This window comes from Haemaphysalis longicornis, unplaced genomic scaffold, assembly GCF_048455015.1.
Source record: "Haemaphysalis longicornis isolate Haplotype H1 unplaced genomic scaffold, Haemaphysalis longicornis Haplotype H1 scaffold_3, whole genome shotgun sequence".
In the NCBI taxonomy this organism is placed as follows: domain Eukaryota; kingdom Metazoa; phylum Arthropoda; class Arachnida; order Ixodida; family Ixodidae; genus Haemaphysalis; species Haemaphysalis longicornis.
Genome location: NW_027526335.1, coordinates 157,096,510 through 157,116,873, shown reverse-complemented (window position 1 = coordinate 157,116,873; position 20,364 = coordinate 157,096,510).

The window sequence follows — 20,364 nt, the reverse complement described above, 5'->3', positions numbered from 1 at the left end:
GTAAATCCTTAACATCATTTGCATTGGCATAGTTCACTGGGTGAACCTTGTAGTAACCATAGTAACCGGCGCACTGGCTTCGAGCATGGTCACCATTTGGGACGAATACGCTTATACCCGTTATGCAAAGGGACTCGACGGGGCCAGCGCATCAACTGTAACTTCATCTTCCCAACAGCTACTGTTAAGGCAGTGCCTGTTAACCGATCGGCTGCACCGTGCGGATGAGGCGATGTATGTTCTCGCCGTCGGGCGGACTGGACATCTGTGGTCACTGGCATCTTGCCGCACCAGATCGAATGGGCAAGGAAAGAATGCTCAGTCGTCGGTTGATTGGTCGGTTGGTCGGTTGTCATTCAGGCACTTTTCTTTATAGGTCTATAGCAGCTTGAACATCTACGCAGAAACTCTCACAGTAACCTCCTCATCCAGCCTAATAATGCTTACTGCTCAGCTTTTGTGATGGCTTTAGGCGGCGTCTCTGATTAAGAGTGATCACAAGTATTCTGTCTATAATGATTCGGCTTCAAACTTTATGCTTAGTCTCATTTATCCCTTTGTGGATCACGAGTCTAAATATTGCTCGACTTATCTCAATACCCTCGGTATAGTACAATACGCCCGCTATTCGTTTCTGAAGCCTTTACCTGCTTTAGGCGCGCTTGTTTTTTTATTTTCTTTTGAAAGCTTTTCTTAAGAGTCTTTAAAAAGGCAGTGTGTTCGTTTTCCAACCTGCAGGCACTGAGTGCGCAGTTTCGGAGTACACGGAATCGGCACGAACGGTCTCAAAAGCAGCTTGCTAAGATAGCGGTCGGGCAAATAAAAATGTAAGACTCGACGAAATCCCGGACAAACTATCCACTTGCGAAACGAGTCATCTTTGTGTTGTATGTGTCGTATATAAGGGTCTCTACTGCACGCATTGTTAAAAAAAACTGTTGTTAATAAATCATGTTGTCCACCTCTCACCTAAGTGAGATGCGCCTTATAGAAATCGTTGATCCATAATGCAAATCTGTTTACTAAAAGGTATTACTCTACCATAGAAAATTTCAGACTCGCTGAATGCGTAAAACCTTCAGCACCCCGTCCTCTTCAATAAAGGGGGACTGATGTGGTATATCAGCAGGCGGCAAAGTTAGGTGAGCGATAGCTCTGGAATTATACAATAGGTCCCAGATTGCACTGCTGTACTTCCCTTCCAAAGAGTATATGTGATCTTGGACTAGCTAGTAGTAGCTCATATTTGCTCGAGCATTACCAGCAGGTAATAATTAATACTCTAAACGGTAAACATTAGCAAACGTACACCCCGGTGGGTATCCGCGTGCATTGCGAGACAAAAGCAGACTCTTGAAATTGGTGCTTAACTCTCCTCCTGACGTTTCCCGGTACGGAGACCGTAATTTCCTACACGCTCTTGCTTTTCCAATAAACGTGTAGCCTGGCAACGCTAGTATGACATGAGGTCTACACTCTTGCTCTTCCCCCCTAGATATCGCGCATCATATCCAACGAATCCTAACCATGACTGACTGATCGCCACTTCCTCCTTCGGTCCCCCTTCTCCAAACTACGGCCATGTGCCCTCGCCCATCTCAATAAAAGTTCCATTTGAAATGCCCTATAACTACTGAACCCGCAAGGTGTCACCCCTGATCGCTACCATGAGGTAGAGATAATTAGAAGGATAAGACTGGGGTGGAGTGCATACAGCAGACATTCTCAGATAATGAATGGCGGCCTAATATTTTCCCTGAAGAAGAAAGTGTATGACACCTGCATCTTACCGGTACTCACCTACGGGGCAGGAACTTTGAGGCTCACTAAGAGGGTTCAACTTAAATTGAGAACGACTCAGCGGGAAATGGAGCGGAAGATGATAGGTGTAACATTAAGGGACAAAAGAGGGTGGAGTGGGTCAGGAAACAAACGTGTTTTAAGGACGTATTAGTTAATATTAAGAAGAAATGGGCGTGGGCAGGGCATGTAATGCGAAGGCAAGATAACCGTTGGTCATTAAGGTTAACAGAGTGGATCCCTGGAGAAGGCAAGCGTTGCAGGGTGCGGCAAAAAGTTAGATGGGCAAGTGAGATCAAGATGTTGGCGGGAATAAATTGGCCGCAGTTAGCACAGGACCGAGGTAATTGCAGATTGATGGGAGAGGCCTTTGCCCTGCAGTGGGCGTAGATAGGCTGGTGATGATGATGATGATAAATACTGAAGCGCGCGAAAGGGAAAGGGCTCGGCTGCGTAACCGCACCGATTGCGCATCAGAACTCTTCAAGTTGCGGAACCGAAGGGGCGCATAATACCGTGCCTCCACTAAATATTCATATTTGAGTGAGAATTGCACTTAAAGGATCGGAAAAACGCTTCTTCCTTGTCCGTTTATTTCTCTTATACTTGGGTTGCAGCACGTAGAAGGCGAACCGAAAAGAAATCAATGCGACCGCCCTTGCTATGTATAGTTGTGTTGTCTCATGTTCACGCCACGTGTCTCATTTGCCGCCCAGCAAAAACACAAAGCTTACCTATAAAATAAGCATTCTCGTTCTTCGACCAAGCGGAAATGTACACGTTTTTGAATCAGTCTGACAGTAGCTGCTGCCATCGGTAAACTTGGAAGCATAGAGCAAAATAAGCATCGTCATCCTATACGTGCGAGCTACTACATTGCGGACGCGTAAATTCGCGGGTAACAAAGCCATGAGGATGGCAGAATGGGTTAACATTAGGTGTGGAGACATTTCAATGGCGCTGGCGTTTGTAACGCATACCCGTACTCACAAGTAAACAGCATGCTTGCGCTCCAAAGTAAACCACTCTCAGACTCTCATTTGTAGTCGATGCAGGATACTGTTCCGACTTGTTTTATCGGTTGGCGTCCATGCGTTCAATGACATTAAATAAAATGTACGAGGATGATCAGCGCACACAAAATTGTGTCGATACTTCAGCAGCGGGGCCATATAATTGTAGCACTGGCGAGGTTCGTCTACAGTAATCCCTCGTTAAAGCAATGTCAGCTGCACGGCGGAAAGTTTCGTTATAAGCGGCATTTTGATATAAGCGGCCACTCGAGAAAAACTAAAGCAGTTGAGCATAATTTCCGCCACAACTGTGAAGAATCAAAACACAATGTATTCAGTGAAAGAAAACTTACGTCATGTGCTAAGAGGCAGAGAGCTTTCGCTGTTTGAAGTTCTTTCTGGGGCCGAGCAACCCCTGCTCTAATTGAACAAAGCATCGAATGAGGCTGTTCCATAGCGTCCCGTAGCATCACGAAACGCTACGAGAGTTTCGCGCTGAAAGCGCCGCCAATGCCGTGGCTCGAGTCTGAAGTTGTGTTTGTTGAACTTAAAAAAAGCGATTAACCGCTCATTGTGGGTACATAGAGCTTTCATAAAAACTGACCCGCTTTTCACTGCCGACTTTGCAAGATCACTGGGCTATACTTTCTCGAGGTGTGCAGCAGTGAGATAGCGAAGCATGAGTTTTCCGGCGCAACGTTGTAGATGACAATGCTAATTCTACGGTTCGAGGGTCGGTGTTCGAGCTAGGCCGCGTCCATGCCATGGACCAATATCTAGGAACAAAATTCAATGACCCTACCACGCATTTGGGCCGTTTGTGTAAAGTCGGATGGCGTAAATCAAACACGACCCGCTCGAGAAGGTCGCCAGGGAAACACCAGCTTGCGTTGACCGCCATGTTCACAGCCTGACTCGCCGCTGGGAGGCCGCCGCTCGGCGCCGCCACCGCTCACCGCTTCGCTGTAAGCGGTTCAGGTTCTTCGTGGGCTTCGAGTCATGCAGCCTAAAATGCATGTGTTTGGGTTTGGACCAGAAGAAATTTTGAATAAAGCGATATTTCGAATAAAGTGCTTTAATTATGGATTACTGTATATAACTTCGTTATAACGAGGCGTTACTGTTATTGTAAATGTTGGAAGCCCGCTGTAGCTGCGAGATCTATGCCGATTTTGTCACCAGTGGCAGTTGATGTCGAGATGGTCTTGAGGAAGATGATAATAATTGTCACAAGTACACGAAAAAAAACAACTGTTGCAGAATCGTCTTAAATCCTGCGATAAATTCAACTTTCCCGCATGAGCGCGCCAGAAAAGGGAGTTGATGTTTAACTGTTCTCTATTGGCAACACAGAGAAGTTCGTAGCCAACAGATTTACTTTCCAAGTTGAGCTGCTATTGATGCGGTATAAGAAAAGAGGAAATTTACAATACACGTTGCCAAAAAATTGGCCGCAAGTGCAGAGTAAAACGCTCAGTTTCGCAAAATCAGTACTGCAGTGTTTGCAAACCATAATTGTGAATATCATTTGGTAATAAATGCAGTAGTGGTGTTCTTCGATTGCGACTCTCATGAAACTCTCTAGGTACTGCTACTATAAACGCTATATATTTCCAGAAGCTTGGAGACATTTTTGGTTCGGCTGAAAATACACGCCAGAGTGAGCGCTTAAGAAACCAAATTGAATCCTCATCTTGTTGCATATCTAATTGAGCGGCACCAACTAGGGCTGTAGACGTATTTGGTGGATTGAGATAGCTCAACTGCGTATTCAAACGCAAGCTACTTATTTTGCTTTTTAATCTGAACGCTACGCCATGTAAAGCGCACAATAAATAACGTCAGCATGCTCAATCGCACCTAGCTTTCTGTGTTGAGCACAAGATGACACATTTCTTTATGACGGCTTCAGGAAACACTCGTGCAACGTTTGGCAATAGAACGCTGGCAAAAGAATGAAGGTAAGTAGACACACACAAGAGAACGTATAGTTCAACAATCCTCTCCCCTACGAAAGACTGTCCTCATAAGATGTAGTCATCTGTGCTAATGGTGGCTGCCCTAGCGGAAGCTTTTGTCCCTAAATCAACCTTCGGCTGCAGTTTCTTGACCAGAAAAGCATTAAGAGACTATGCTTATACGTTGTAACGTTAATAGTTCCGCGGAGAAACGTTCGTACACAGTGATTCGTAGCAGCGTCTGCTTTAACGCTGGCTACTCTGCAGCCGTGTACAGATGATCTACACTTGTGGTACTGAGGGTCGGCAGCTCTATTAACCTTTGTTAGGTGGCGGCCATACGAGTCCGCTCTATGTAAGAACGGTCACCGCACTAATCATCTTCCGGGGGTTGCGCCAAATTGGGCCCATAGCCTCCCGCAATCGAACCTCTCACGTAGTATTTAACCACGCATGTTTTTTTTTCAAAATAATGGCAGCAGAAGAACCCTCATGTTACCTTCCGAAAGATTTTTGTCGCATGCACCTTTAGAACGAAGTCTCACTGGTGTAAGGAAGTCGATTTAAACAGTGTACTGGATAGTGGGAAGAAAAACTCCGAGTTGTAAATATGCTAACTCGCTCTTCTCTGTACATTTTGTTTTATATATTCTAGTGCTTGTAAACGTTGAACAAATTGCTGTATTTTTAAATAGGCTTCGCGTTTTTTGTGTGAATGTTGCGTGAATATGACAATTTTCACCGTGTTAACGGGCGGTTGTGCGTTTGAGTTGTTAGTAAACTACACTGTAGTAATGGCTTGGTCACTTTGAAACAACGCTTTTATTGTTCGAGTGCTATGTTTTTTTTTGTTTCTTGAATATATAAACATTTTTGATAAATAATCTAAAAAATGATTTAAAAAATGACGTCGTTAAAGAACTATTTGGCAAAAAGCTTGGCGTAGAGTGCAAGTCGATTGGACGAATACACAGACTTGGAAAGAAAACTGGCAATCGTCCCATAATTCTGTACCTACAGGACTAAAACGAAAAACAAGAAATACTAACCAACGCCAAGAAGCTCAAAGGCACCGAAAGATTTTTATTCAAAATGATTACTCCCGCTGCACGCTCCGCAGGCGTAAACTGCTGTGGGACAGTGCTAAAATTGATAAGGCAAACGGCAAGAAACCCTATCTTTTGCACGATAAGCTCCGTATCGATGACGACACGTTCATGTGGGATGACAGCACCAATTGTCGCGTAAAGGTTCCAACCATTACCCGTCTAAGTTCATCACCGGCACCTAAGCCCCCGGAAAATGCCTGACAAATCCCGCCTCCACGTAATCAAACCTTGCGTCTTCTTAATATCAACGCGCGAAGCATTATCAACAAAGTCGTTGAACTAGAGAGCACATTGTTAGCATACTCTCCTCACATCACGGTCTTGACCGAAACTTGGCTGCACGAAGGTGTCAGTGATGCTGAAATTGTTCCTCGCAACTTTAAAGTGTATCGAAGGGACAGACCGTCGCGTGGCGGAGGTGTCGCCGTTACTTTGAGCACTCATGTGATGGTTACGCCATTGAAACAAATAGATGACCATGAAAGCTTATGTTTGAAACTAAACGTGTTTGGAAATTCTATTATTTTAGTAGCGGCCTACCGCTCTCCGACTTCAGATGACAATTTTTTGTCGAAAATCTATGATTTCTGTGTAGAATATTCTGAAAGCCGCCCAATACTAACAGGGGATTTTAATTTACCTAATATTAATTGGTCCAAACTAAGCTCTTCCTCCTCAAGTGATCAGGTTGTTTTTGATTTAATGCTGGCATGCGATCTTGAACAAGCTGTGAATGTGCCGACAAGGGTGCAGGATCACACATCGTCCATATTAAATCTCGTGTTTCATAGCAAATGCCTTTCTGACATACATGTATCGGTTGATGATGGCCTATCTGATCACAAATTGGTTCTCTTTACATGCCGTCTTGGTAATCAATCTGACAATATGCACGGGAAAGAAAAAGTGTTTAAAAATTTTTTTAGAGCCCATGACGAGACAATTCTAGATTACCTTGATGTAGCCTTCGATCGCTTTTCTGGTGATGATGTAAACTATCTTTGGAATATATTCCGGTCACTCTGTGGCTATTGCCTCGACAATTTTATTCCAAACAAAACTAAAAAGCAACATTCCAAAAATCCATGGATAACTAGAGAAATTATTCAAATTGCACGGACAATGAAGCGTATGAGAAAGCGCAACTCAAAAGGATTGCCATTTCAGCGATTAAAGAGAACGCTTTCAGAAAAAATACGGTCCAGCAAAAACGTATTTTATTCTGTTAAATTACCCCAATTCCTTAAGAGTGATCCAGCCAAGTTTTGGCGCCACATAAAAGTTAATCAACAGAAAACTGCAGATTGCATTGTGCTTGGCGATCAAAATATTCAAGATGAGAAACAAATGGCCACAGAGTTTAACCATTACTTTCACTCTGTTTTTTCCAATCCATGCTCGTTTAATAGTACCATTGGTAGTAATTCTGCAGAAATTGATGCTGACTTCATAACATTTGAAGGTGTCTTTTCCATGCTTCTGAACCTTAAAACAAAATCTTCTTGTGGTCCGGACAACCTGCCAAATGCTTTTTTACGTCGTTACGCCGAGTCGCTTTCCCGTTTCCTTGCAGTAATCATTCGCTTATCGTTATCCCAAGGCATTGTTCCCTCCGACTGGCGCATTCCTCGAGTAATTCCCGTTCTTAAAAAAGGAAATACCACTTTTTTGTCTAACTACAGACCAATATCCCTAACTAGCACTTGTTGTAAACTTCTAGAGCACATAATTTCTAACTATATGATTACTTTTCTAGAGGAGCGCAACGTACTATCACCATTCCAGCACGGTTTTCGTAAAGGTCTATCCACTACAACCCGATTAGTTTCCTGTATACATTCTTTCTCCTCAGTCCTAGATAAATCCGGTCAAAGTGACATTATCTTCCTTGACTTCAGCAAGGCATTTGATAAAATACCCCACTCCAAATTAATTCACAAACTTAACTTGCTTGGTTTTCCCTCGACCATTGTTAAATGGGTAACATCGTATCTATCTTCTCGCACACAGTTTGTTGATATAAATGGTACCTACTCAAATCCTCTTCCTGTTAACTCCGGAGTTCCCCAGGGTAGCGTCCTGGGACCACTACTGTTTTTAATCTACATCAATGATATTACATCCTGTGCCAAACATGGTGTTGAAATGCGACTGTTTGCCAATGATTGCCTTCTGTTTCGTTCAGTCAAATCCACAGATGACCAAGTGTTATTGAACCAAAGTATTGATGCAGTTAATAACTGGTGTGAGTGCTGGGACATGCACATAAACCCCGAGAAAACTGTATCTATGCGCATTACTAACAAAAAGCAACCACTAATTTACTCGTACACTATAAAAGGAACTCCCCTTTTACTTACACAAAGTTATAAATATCTTGGCGTCACAATCAACAACAATTTAACTTGGTCCTGCCACATTGAAAAGATTTGCTCATCTGCTCGTAGAAAATTAGGGTTACTAAGGCACACCCTCAAAAGCTCTCCCGCTAAAACTAAACTCCTCGCATTTAACACAATAGTCCGGCCTTGTTCAGAGTACGCGTCTGAAGTCTGGGATCCGCACACTAAAAAAGATATTAACAATCTTGATAGAGTCCAAAGATTAACTGTTCGGTTTATCTACAATCGCTTCCGCCAGACTGACTCCCCGACAGAACTAATGATTAATAACAAAATTCCAACTTTAGAATCCCGAAGGAAACTAGCGAGACTTAAATTTCTTTTTCAACTTTCCAGGAAAAACAGCATCATGGAACTTTCGCACGTCCTAACTCCGTTATCTTCACGCCCTACTAGAGGATACCATTCTTACAAATTCACACCTATCTTTGCACGCACTAGCAACTTCAAGTACTCTTTTTTCCCACGCACAATAACAGACTGGAACTAACTGCCGCACCATATTTTTGAGTCTGAAAATGTACTAAAATCTTTCGAAAATTACTTTGAAGTGTGATTAATGTTACTTGTGAATATTTTGTATACCTGTCTGTTTTTCCCGTTTTTTTTCTACACCTGTACGACTGTGTAATTGGTCATATCATTATCGTTGTACCACCTCCCACTCCTGCTTGGGCCATTTTTATGGCCTGCAGTATTTCATATATAAATACATAAATAAATAAATAATCCGTTACATTCACAGCTTGTCCTCTGTCCCTTCTTTTCGTCCCCGTTTCTTGGCTCTTGCTGTTTATGATCAGTACGAAAAACCAACTAACCCTGTCAGCCAGCTTACCGGATGACATTTTGAAGTCTTCTTTTTTTGCAGATTACAAAAGACAGATGTGTCGAATGTTTCAGGTAGGGAAACCTGCCTTAGGCAGATTGGAAGTTCTTTCGGCAGCGCGTCGTGAAACTGATGCCGCATCCGCGCTGGGTGTTGCTGCTCTTGCTGACGTTCCACTTGAAAATTATTATTATAATTCTTTATTTGGAAGGGGAGACTGAAGGTCTAGTCACGGATGGGGAAGGGGGTAAAGAAGGTGAGAGCGTATACATTCTCTTGTGTATCCCCGTGGTACAAGCGAAAGTCCACAGGGACATAACAGTCTCTCTTGGGTGAGCCCGGCCCAGAGGAAAATGAAAACTTCTGCTCAGAAATGTGTTGTATGTGGTGCAATTCTATCTGATCAAAAAATTTATTTTACAGCCAATTCCTGTCCTCGCTCTCCGTTCTGACCGTAAGACCTTCAGTGGGAAGAGGTCGGAATTTGGCGGCAAGTAGGGGGGGTGCTGCGGTAATGTTTCGCCACCCGCCCTAAACGAGAACCCTGCGCACCCGCATGGTTGGCGCGTATTACTGCGTAGGTTGTTTGAAAGTTTTCTAGCTATGGGCTTTTTTTGTGCTGTACAATGACTTCCTGGGGTGATTTCCGTTATCCTGTGTAACCTTTTTGCTACAACCGATAGTGCTTCCACACAGGCTTGATAGCCCTCACAACATGAGAGGCACTCGCGGGCGTGACAGAAAATCAATACAGGACATTTAACGTGGCCGACAACCGCATTGGACATTGATAGCCACTGGAAGTATAAACAAAATACTCGCCGAAGGGCGAAGCGGATATCGCGCAGCAGAATCCACCAGCCTTCGCATAGGTAGCTGTCATTTTACTGCTACAACGAGGAATGAAAAGTTGCGGCGAAAAATTAAAAAATAGGAAACCACATTCTTGGCTGCAGCTGTGATATTCCCGAAACGAGTCGTCCTAATAAGTGTGCCTGCGAATGACAGCAGTAGAGTTGAAATTCACGCCGAAACAAGAGCGGATGTCATGCGGCCGAGATTTGGAGCATTCGCCTGAATTCTCCAACGATAAAAAGCAGAAACAAGCAGTTGGGGCCTTAGTTAAACAGGAAACATTTAGTTTGGCCAACGGCTGTGCGTCGAATACGGTGTTCCTTTTTTAACCTATACACCAATGGGAAATGTGAAAATAAGAAAAACACGCCCTAGCGAGCAGCGGATATCGCACGACGGAGCCTAAAAGCTGTTGCATAGATCTACATTGTTCCACATTTAAGAGGTAGAGGTAGATGAGAGTGGCGAGGTCCTCAGATTACCAGTAGCACCAAGCTCCGAATATTAGAAGCGGGGGACGTTTGACCGTTAAATTTTTCCGAATAGTTCATGCTATCATGCGCACCTATTCGTACTCATCAAGGGTTCCTACGTGTCGGCTCCACCCAAAACTCATTGTCCTATTTTGTATGATCTCACGAAGAAGGGTAGGATTACGGTATACTCTAAACATTAATAAAGATCGCCAAATGGCTCCAGCATTTGCTGCTCCCTCCTTTAGGAAAGTACGAAGGCCTTCTCGTCTGTACGCACAAGTTTTGTGCGTACAGACAAGAATGTTTTTGTGGACTGCGCAATGTCTGCGCACATGGCTAATAGATCTGGTGGCCAAACTAAACTTTACTAGTTTCTATTTTCACCCTTTTTGGATAACGCGCGGGTTAGTAAAAAATTGCAGAAATAACTGCTAGTTCAGAGATGGCTTTTCCATGTAACCCTCTCCCATTTCAACGTACCAACACACGGCAAGTACCGTATAGAGGATATTACACGAGTCTTTATTAAATCGGTGTCTTCAGTATACGTTAACCTTATCATTGATTGTTTGTTTCTATCTAGGGATATCCTCAGGCACGAGATTACCTCAGCCACTTGACATCGGCATGGGAGGCTCGAGCGACGCTCTCATGGGAAAAATAAAGAGCTGACAGCACGCTCCAGCTACGTGCCCATGCAGACAATATCCTAAAGCTGTTATTTTACAAATGAATCACAGTGTGCCTTCAGCTTGTGTGGGCGTTATCCAGTCGTGAATATAGCGCGATAGATAACAGCTGTGGTTTGATGCCCGCTCTGCGGATCCGAGTGCCCACGCTATTGCAAAATATCCGGTTAATTATGGAGCTCCCGCTGCGCCATGGGTTAAGCCTATTATTTGTAGTTTTTGTCGGCTGCGGTGAATGTAAATTCAAATCTCGCTTTCTGAGAACGTTGGCGTTATAAGAAGAAAACGTTGACTTATACATGCCTAGTTGGACAGTCCTTGGGCAATAGTATGCAAAAAGGCGTGTACAGGATGCTTTTAGTGAGGGGGATTTTTAATTTTAGTAAATTCACATTACCGGTTAGATTGATGAAGGGTTGCTAAATATTACTATGCAAAACGCGACAATAGAGGACGCCTGCAGGGCTTTTATTTCCCTTGGTACATATTGAGGGTGAAATTGATGAAGGATTGCGAATTTTTCTGTGACACGCGAGGATGTTTAAACTTCATGCTGTCCTAGCCGGAGCAAAATGTACTTGTAGCGGTTTGCCTTCAAGTAGAGATTTTCTTCGCCATTATGCGCTTGCTTAAAACATATTTCCGTGGACTATGCATTGGGTTTGTTTATTTATATTTTTTTGCCGGCCAGCCGCTCCCGGCTGCATTCTCTGTGTTATGTATGTGGCCAGTGAAGCACATGAACCATTCTTTTTTGTGCCACACATGTTATTTCTTTTCATTGGAAGAGCGCTTCGAACTAACGTCAACAGCCTAGAAAAATCTTCTTTCGAGAAACACTCGCGCCCAAAGATGTATGCCCGGAGAGCAGACGCCGCGGTATTGGATTCGCCGACACTCGCCTGCGCAGTGACGCTGTTTAAAGGCGTAGGATGATACACCATAAAAGGTATCTTCCCATCTAAGAGTATATGTAACTCTTTTCTCGAATGACAGTGGCAACGGTCATGTATGACCTAGTGGTTTGGCCGAATCGGCGCTTACGGACGTGGTACATTTCGTTTTCCAAGTTTCGCACTTCCTACACGCACATAGTGAATTTGACTAGATCACTTGAGGACCTAGCACTACTCTTTGGGCAATTAATTAAAAGGAATTGCTCATCGATTTGCTTGGATTCGGTGTAGTCTCTAGGTTTTTGTAACGACCTAAATGTGAGCCATTGCAATTTATAAGTTTTTTGTTAGTCAAGTATTACTGATGCAAAAATACTTTTATTCAACTGCGGGCAGCTTTTGTAAATGTTGGGGCTTGGGATCATCTGATTGCAATATGTGCAGTATCACTGTTTTTAACAACGCTTTGTACTTGTGAAGGAACTGGTGGTTCTGTATTTTTGAGGAGATGGAATGTTGCTTTATCACTTATGCTGTGCAGTAAACCCTCTAGGCATGGACTATTCGGTGCTTCACTTTAGCTTTGCAAGAGTAGCAGCGGCCACTGTCGAGTTATGGGCGGAACTTAGTCATCCCATAATGCTGTAAGGTCTTATCATGTCATCTGGTACCAGGATGTTGAAGTCCGATGATTGCAATGAATACTTTTTTCTTATGGGTATCGGTTCACGGAGTCCGGTATCAGATTGATGCGCTCTGAGGTCAGACTTAGTTCGGACGTAGCTGATGTAGTCAAACCTTAAAACGAGAGGTTAGGCCTAACTTCCTACAGGCGCACATCGACGTTGGTCCATGTTCAGTTGCGTATGAAACCATGGTCAAGTACCTAATACGAGAACGTCGGTTGGTTTCATCAAAACTTTTAGAACAAATAGTAACGTTAATGCAGTCAAACAGACATTTCTCGCTGAAGATATTGTATAACTGTCCGTAACCTAATAAAAATATTATTAAGTGGCACTTAATCTCAGAGCCATGAAGAGAGTTAACACCCCAAAAACCGATGCCTTGCCCAGACAATACGCGATATCTCGTAGGGCAGCTGGGGAAGTTCTAGTCAAAGTGGCAGTCAGGCACCGCAGACGGTAAGAGTCCCTTCGGAGTGCTCCTTGTTGCTAACTGACCACTTACGTGCCACGAAAAGAGCATCCCATTTTGCGGTGTCTGGACTGCTCTACCTCTTGGCACGCTGTTTCACACGGGCTCTTGTATAACAGCGTGAAAAGTCTACGCGTTGCTCAAGTGCCCATACCGCGAAGCCTGGGCGCGGTTACTTTGCCAATCATTCAACATTGGTTGAGAAATTGGTTTGGTGGATGGGAGCTTTCGTTAGTAATCAAGTCCTATACAGACGTGTGCAATACATAGGTGTGTCGAACTGGGAAGATCTTTCAAATCGAGATGTCGGTGAATGTTACGTCGGAAGAAAATAACAGCTGAGAAACTGAGACAAGAGGAAGTCGGATAAACTTCACAAGGAGAGGTGTATTGCCTGATGTCCAAGGTAAACAGACAACAACAAATAAAAGCAGTTCTACCGAACGCGAAAGTAAATGACTGCAGAAAAGTGTTTCGGCCAAGGGCTGTGACGCCCTTTCTTTTCGTAGTTCAGTGTGAGTCAGGCGTTTCTACCTAAAGTAGTCAACACAGGCAGCCGCACTCCCTTAATATGGTGTTGGCTGTTGGTTGGTAATACAGTGGGTGGGGGGGGGGTCAAGACTCGAGAAAAAAGTTTGGAATCACGTGCGGACATTAGTAGAATGCACGGGTCCCACAGCAGGTGGTACTATAAAAAACGAATATGTGCAGGTGCTCAAGGGAGAACAAGCATTGACATATATCCATAAAATTATTATGGAGAAATTATGTAAGGCGGATAAAGCGGCCTGGCAGCGTCGAAGATATGTCACGACGGGTAGGTCGCATTGTCAGAATACGGATGCAGACTAGCTGAAATAAAAGAAAAGACAGAAGAAAATGTCCCCAAAAATACCCCGGTAGGCACGCTTGTGACACCGACGTAGTCGATCAAGCAATTAGGGCCAATGAGCAAGGGAAAGCCACTACAAGCCATCCACACAGGCATAGAAAAGAAGAGAATAACGCACACGTGGCAAACAAGCCGGATAAACTTAACATACAAGAGCAAACGAGACAGGAATGACGGAGCTTGTACAGGCCAGTCACTGTCACGTCAGTGCTGTTCAGGTTACACATGCAGACAGGCAAAATTGAACTACAGCAGTGGGTAGAAGAACAGAGGATACTTCCGGAATTTCAAGACAGCTTTCGAACGTACTGAAGACTAGATGACAACTTATTGGTTGTAAGGCAAGGCATAGAGGTGGCGAAGATGCAAAACCAACCTTTCCGGTTAGCTTTTATGGATATTTACGCGCCGTAGTATAACGTAGACAGGGAGTGGCTATGGGATATCCTGGAGGACGCGGGAGGGCAGCAGAATTTATCAACTTATTCACAAAGTCTACCTGTAGAACCGCCTGCAAATAGCGTAGGAGTGGATACCATACAAATGGCCTGTAATAATTTGCGAGCATTTGTAACAAGGATGTCCTTTGCCTCCTCTGCTGTTCATGATCTACATTGCGGATTAAAAAAAACAAGCTAAGGGCAGTACACTGGGTTAGATTGATCATACATAAAAAAACTGGCAGGTGGTGGAACAAAGAGTTTCAGAAATAATGAATGCACACGACGCACTGGTGATGGTGGACAACGGGATAGCTATGCAAGGCTTGATGGGTATATTCGGTGAAGAAGCTACACACGTAGGGTAATTCTTTGTGGAAAAATCGGAGATCATGGTCTTTAACGACGACATGGAGCACAAAACACTATCCGTGCTACAAATAGAAACACCGAGCATGAAAGAATACTAACATTAAGAGTATGGCTCAATGACAGCGAAGAATAAACGCATGGGCATGAGGCTCACCTTAAGACGAAAGGTAAACGGAACGAGGCTATTGTGAAGCCCACGGCACTCTGGGGCTATAGCAAATACGAAATGCTAAGGGGAGACGGGAAAGGGACCATGGTACCAGGATTGACTTTACAAATTCTGTTCTGTGCATAAAATTACACTCCCAGGCGGTCCTAGAGGTAAATCAGATGGTGGTAGGCAGACTGGCTCTAGCGGCCCACAGAAAGAACTACGAACGTAGCGGTAAAGGGGTGTATGGGCTGGCTGTCCTTTGGGCCAACGGAGGCTCGAAGTAAGATAAAATTTGAGGAGGCACTTCGTGACATGGAGGAATCAAAATGGGCCGCAAGCTTGTTTAATTACCTGTATATGGCCAACATGGACAATTCGTGGAGACGGAGGACCATACAGATGACCGAGCCGTACGGAAAGTCGGTAGCGGAAAGTGGGGTACGCGCAAGAGTTAGAAAGCAGCTAAAAGCAGCAGACACGAAGGTTTGGTCACAGAGAAGGGAAGCGAAAAATTGCTGTTGCTTAACACCGCTAACCTTGGAAATGCAAAGCAAAAGCTTGGCTTAGTCTGGTTAAGTTTTGGTTTCAGTTGGTTAACCTTTGATGTAGTTGTTTTGCCGACCATGGCTCAAAGCCGCTCGGGCTCGTAAAACGCTCACAGGCCTGACCTCGCTTTCATTCATGGCGGGCACGGAGTTCCTCTTCGCCGGGCGCAAGACGAGTCACACAGGCTGAGAGGACCCCGCAGGGCATGCGTGGAAGGGTGCGGAGTTTGCCGGCTGTGCATCAGCTGATCACCTGTATCCGCAGCGGCCACCCCCGCTAGTCGAGCAGAACGACTGAATACGGGGCCGTGTCGCAGCGTAGAACGCGGGCCCAACGAGTCACGTGATATTCATCAGCGGGTGTGTCCTAGGGAGTATGTCTCCGGTGAAAAGGTAAAATTGAGCGCCCACGGAAAAATCCGGATCTCGACAGTAGTGAAACAATGCTTTAAAAACCTGGAGACTTATGGGAAAGAGAAACTAGAAATCAGCAGGAAAGGTTTATAAGGCAATACGAAAGGCGGTGCATCGGTCTTTGAAGTACCAGTGGGATGTCTGCAAACCCGGGCATACACGGGTATCTGCAGGCAGCAGGATGAAGCAATTGTATGCGGCGGCAGTGGTCGGGGAATCACAGATCATATTGGTCAGTTAAGGCACAGAGATACGTCCACCGCAGTGCGAAGGAAAAAGGGCTTTGGCGTAGGCTTTCGGAGTTACGGTGATGGGCAGCATCTACTTAAGGCCATCTAGATGACGAAGAAGCGGCCGGAATGGTGGTGGAGGAAAAGCAAGGAAGAGATGGGCACTTGGTAGGAGTAATACAACGGATGTCGATTTGGAACAGTGTGGAGAGAAAAAAGGGGGTGGGAGCGATGGGAGTTTAAAACTCGGGGAGGGGACCAGTGTTGGAGGCAAATCTACAAGGTTAGCTACAAGCAGTGCGAGTAAGTGGGATAATACGGGCAAGTAGGTTGCTGACAACCGACCTCCCGATTCAAATGAAGAGCCACTAATCATCACCATCACCACCATGGCTGAAAATCAACAATCGGTATAGTTTTTGTAAATGTAGGAAAGCTAATGTGTGAATTTATGGTTTTTCTTTTTTATGTTAGTATGTGCTTATTTCCTGCACTGCACCTCTAGGCTCTATAGCAACGGAACAGCGCAAAGATCACCCTCCAACAATTTCCTCATGAGGTAGCCTTTGTGAAAATTCTCTAGGCCAACCCTAAGCCATCTAGACCACAAAGAATTAAAAGAATCTGCTTTACCTTTAAATGTCGTAAAACCACTTTCTTACACTAAGGAAAGGTGTTGTCTCTAGCCTTCCGGCATAAAGCTTTTCAGCCTCGCTCGAGAGTTAAGGTTGTACATCGATTTTTTTGCGGCATGGGCGCTTCCGGGTTGGCCTAGAGAATTTGGCAAAGTCTTTACCTGTGCCTCCATACCCAGTTTCTCCCCCTTATCAGGAGATGTGGTGATCTTTCGAGGTCCGGTTTGGGTGCATGCCGCTGCGGTACGCGTTACGTGGACGAGATACAAAGACAAGCGGTGGCCCTAAAGTGTTCTGCACTTAAAAGTCCGTGCACTCCTCGGCAAGGTGTGGTCATGCACGTTGGGTGCGACATATTCCATAACGCGTGCTGGACTGTCACAGTTCATGAACAGGCAGCGAGCCGTTCCGGTCTGCGTGGCAATGAGGATCACACAAGCATGAAATATAATCCCATGTTTTTCCGAAGCTAAAGATACTGTGGCTACGAAAGAAAACAGTTAGGAAGTAGATCTTTCCGCGAAGGTATCCATCGGACAGTAGACGTTTGTAATATGCTGCTCCGCTAACTGCATGTAGAATAAATGTAGTGGAACAAAAGAGGAAAACGCCCGAATGAATCCGGTTTGCGCCGAATAACCTAGAGTCAAAATATTGGCCTAATTAATAATAGAGCTCGAATGAACCGACACAAAAATAGACAGTTCGACGCATGTGAAACCTGCTGAGAGAGCTGACCTCACTTCGGCGTGCTGGCAGGCACTTCGCGCAATGGCGGGGGTCGCTCGTAACTCAACTCACTGCGCTATGTACGACTCGAATCTCACTGATCGAGGACTGGTAGTACAGCGGGCGATATGAGGACTTCTTGATATAGAAATGAACCAAATACAAAAGCCCAAAATAGGTCAAATAAAATGGCAGTGGCAAAAAAACCTACGAAACTTTCGCTTGGAAAACACGTTGGTTACCAGACCTCCAAAAGATCACCTCATGTCCTGATAGGGGAGAGAACCTGAGTATGGACACACCGGCCAAGACTTTGCCAAAATTCCCTAGGCCAACCAGGAAGCGCCCATGCCGCAAAAAGTTCGATGTGCAAGCTTACCTCTCGAGCGAGGCTAGTATGGCTCCATGCTCCTGGACACCGAAGATTACACGCATGCGCATGAGGTTCACCTTAAGACGAAAGGTAAACGGAACGCGGCTATTGTGAACCACACAGCCCACCATCACCGGTACGTCGTCTGCATACATTATTCCTGAAACTCTTTGTTCCCCCACCTGCCAGTTCTTTATGTATGATTTGTCTAACCCACTGTACTGCCCTTAGCTTGTTTTCTAAATCCTCAATCTAGATCATCAACAGCAGAGGAGGTAAAAAACATCATTGTTTTGAACGCTTGCTGATTATTACAGGCCATTTGTATGGTATCCAATCCTACACTATTTGCAGGCGGTTCTCCCGGCCGAGTTTCTGAATAAGTTGATAAATTCTGTCCCCCCTCCCGCGTGAGATAAAACCCCTCACATTCACGGAGATTGTTTTCGGATTGAAAATGACCGAGAGACTGTTGTGGCACGAATCAAGATTTCCAAAATCCTTTTTCCCGGCTGGAGTGCGCTTTTATTTTGACGTCTTTATGACCAAAATTGGAGTTTTCTTGTGAGTTCCCGCGTGACAGTGCGAGATGTCAGCCGTATGGAATTATCTATTTAATATTTTAGTAACTGGTGAGTTAAAATATTGTATAAAATTACCACAGCGAACGATTTTTTGGGCCCTCAAGGGTCCACAAAAATGTCCTAAAAATCAGGCATTCCGAAAAAAACATATTTTCCCCGAAAAGCTCAATATCACGGTGCCGGAAAAAGTTCGAATAATGAAGCACGTGCGACAAGGAGAGAGAATCCAGTTGCATTACCCCCCGCCTCCCAATTATCCATATTATTGTGAAATTATTGCAATGGATATATGCTGAATTTTCTCTCTTAGCCAGTAACATTGGGAGAATAACAAGGCAAGACAATAGAAATGCAACAGCACGGTTGCAGTCCTGCCTCATCCTTACTGTCTTGTATTTGACTCGCAGTTGTTCTGCCCTTGAAGTCAACCAATAAGTTTGACAAATCAAACTTACACTGTATTCCTTCATTCAGGCACCAAGCTAAAAAAAATCATCATACCAGATGTTCATACAGGGAAAAAAATCGTTAAGCCATAAACTCTCGAAACACACTTAAAGACTGTCAACAATCTCAAGTAAAAACATCTTTGGCATATTTCAACGAAAACAACTTTACTTAAGTAGTATTCGCGATGTTCTTCTAACTGAAGATGGGTGGATGCTTCAGTTTTGCGATAGCAAATAAAAGCACGCTCGTTAAAAACAGAATTCCCCCCAGTATGCAGAAGTGGCACGTTGCGGCGTACCGAGTCACACAAATAAAATGTTCCAATACATATCGCACGACCGGTGGAAGGCGGGAAACTTGAGTTGACTTGAGCAAAATCCCAGCTGGTGTATTTTGGCAGGATCGAGACGGAACGCGAAAGAGAACGGAAAATCACCAGCTCGGAAGAGCACCTCGCACAGGTGGACTGCTCCCTATTCATCTCAGACGTGTTCTCTACAGGCATCCGAGCCAGCGGTAAGGTCGTTTGAGACAGAGCTGGCTCCGGTGATCAAAGGAGCCAGCGAGATTTCGTCATGTCGTCCGCGCCCAAAGAACTCTTCGTGTTCGGGCACTGAACTCTTCCAGCCGAGGCACAGGACGAGCTGTCGCGGTAGCTGCTGGTACCAGTTCGCCACCCGCCGTCGCAAATGAAGAATTTGGAGGGACTCAACCAACTTTTTCTCAAGTACTACACGGCAGTACCTTTCAGCGCTTGGATGGAACGGCTCTTCACCACTGACAACGAAGTGTTGACGAATAAACGGGTTCCTGCGTCCGGCTTAAATATCGATCTGCAACGCTTGGTCAGTTAAAACACATGGACTCTGCTATGTTGCGCATATTTACTATGGATATTTTTTACGACTTATACTTTAATATACAGTCAGCATTCATTAAAGGATGATGTATTTTTCTGTTCGATGCGGTTTCTTGTGAAAGAAATATAATGAGGTTTCTGCATGTCCGTAACTTTCTATTTGCACACCTAAAGCGCACTACCGTTATTTCTCCTTCGAAGAAAGACCCAAATAGAAAGTGCCGCATGTGTTGCCCTTCAGGTAGACGAGCACTAAAGTTGCAGTTAGACATGTCGGGAGTCTGTCCGGTGCTCCCTGAAAAAGTTCATCAAGGAGCGTCGTTTGGATATTTTTTTATCTCCAAATATTTTACTGCAGGTGGTGTTCACATTCGCGCAATATACACAGTTTGATGTTAGTTTTGAATGAATCAATTTATTTCACCTCAGGATTATTCGACACTAGATTTTAAATTAATCAAATATATCCGTTATGCAACGAGAAATTTCAATGTTCCAAGTG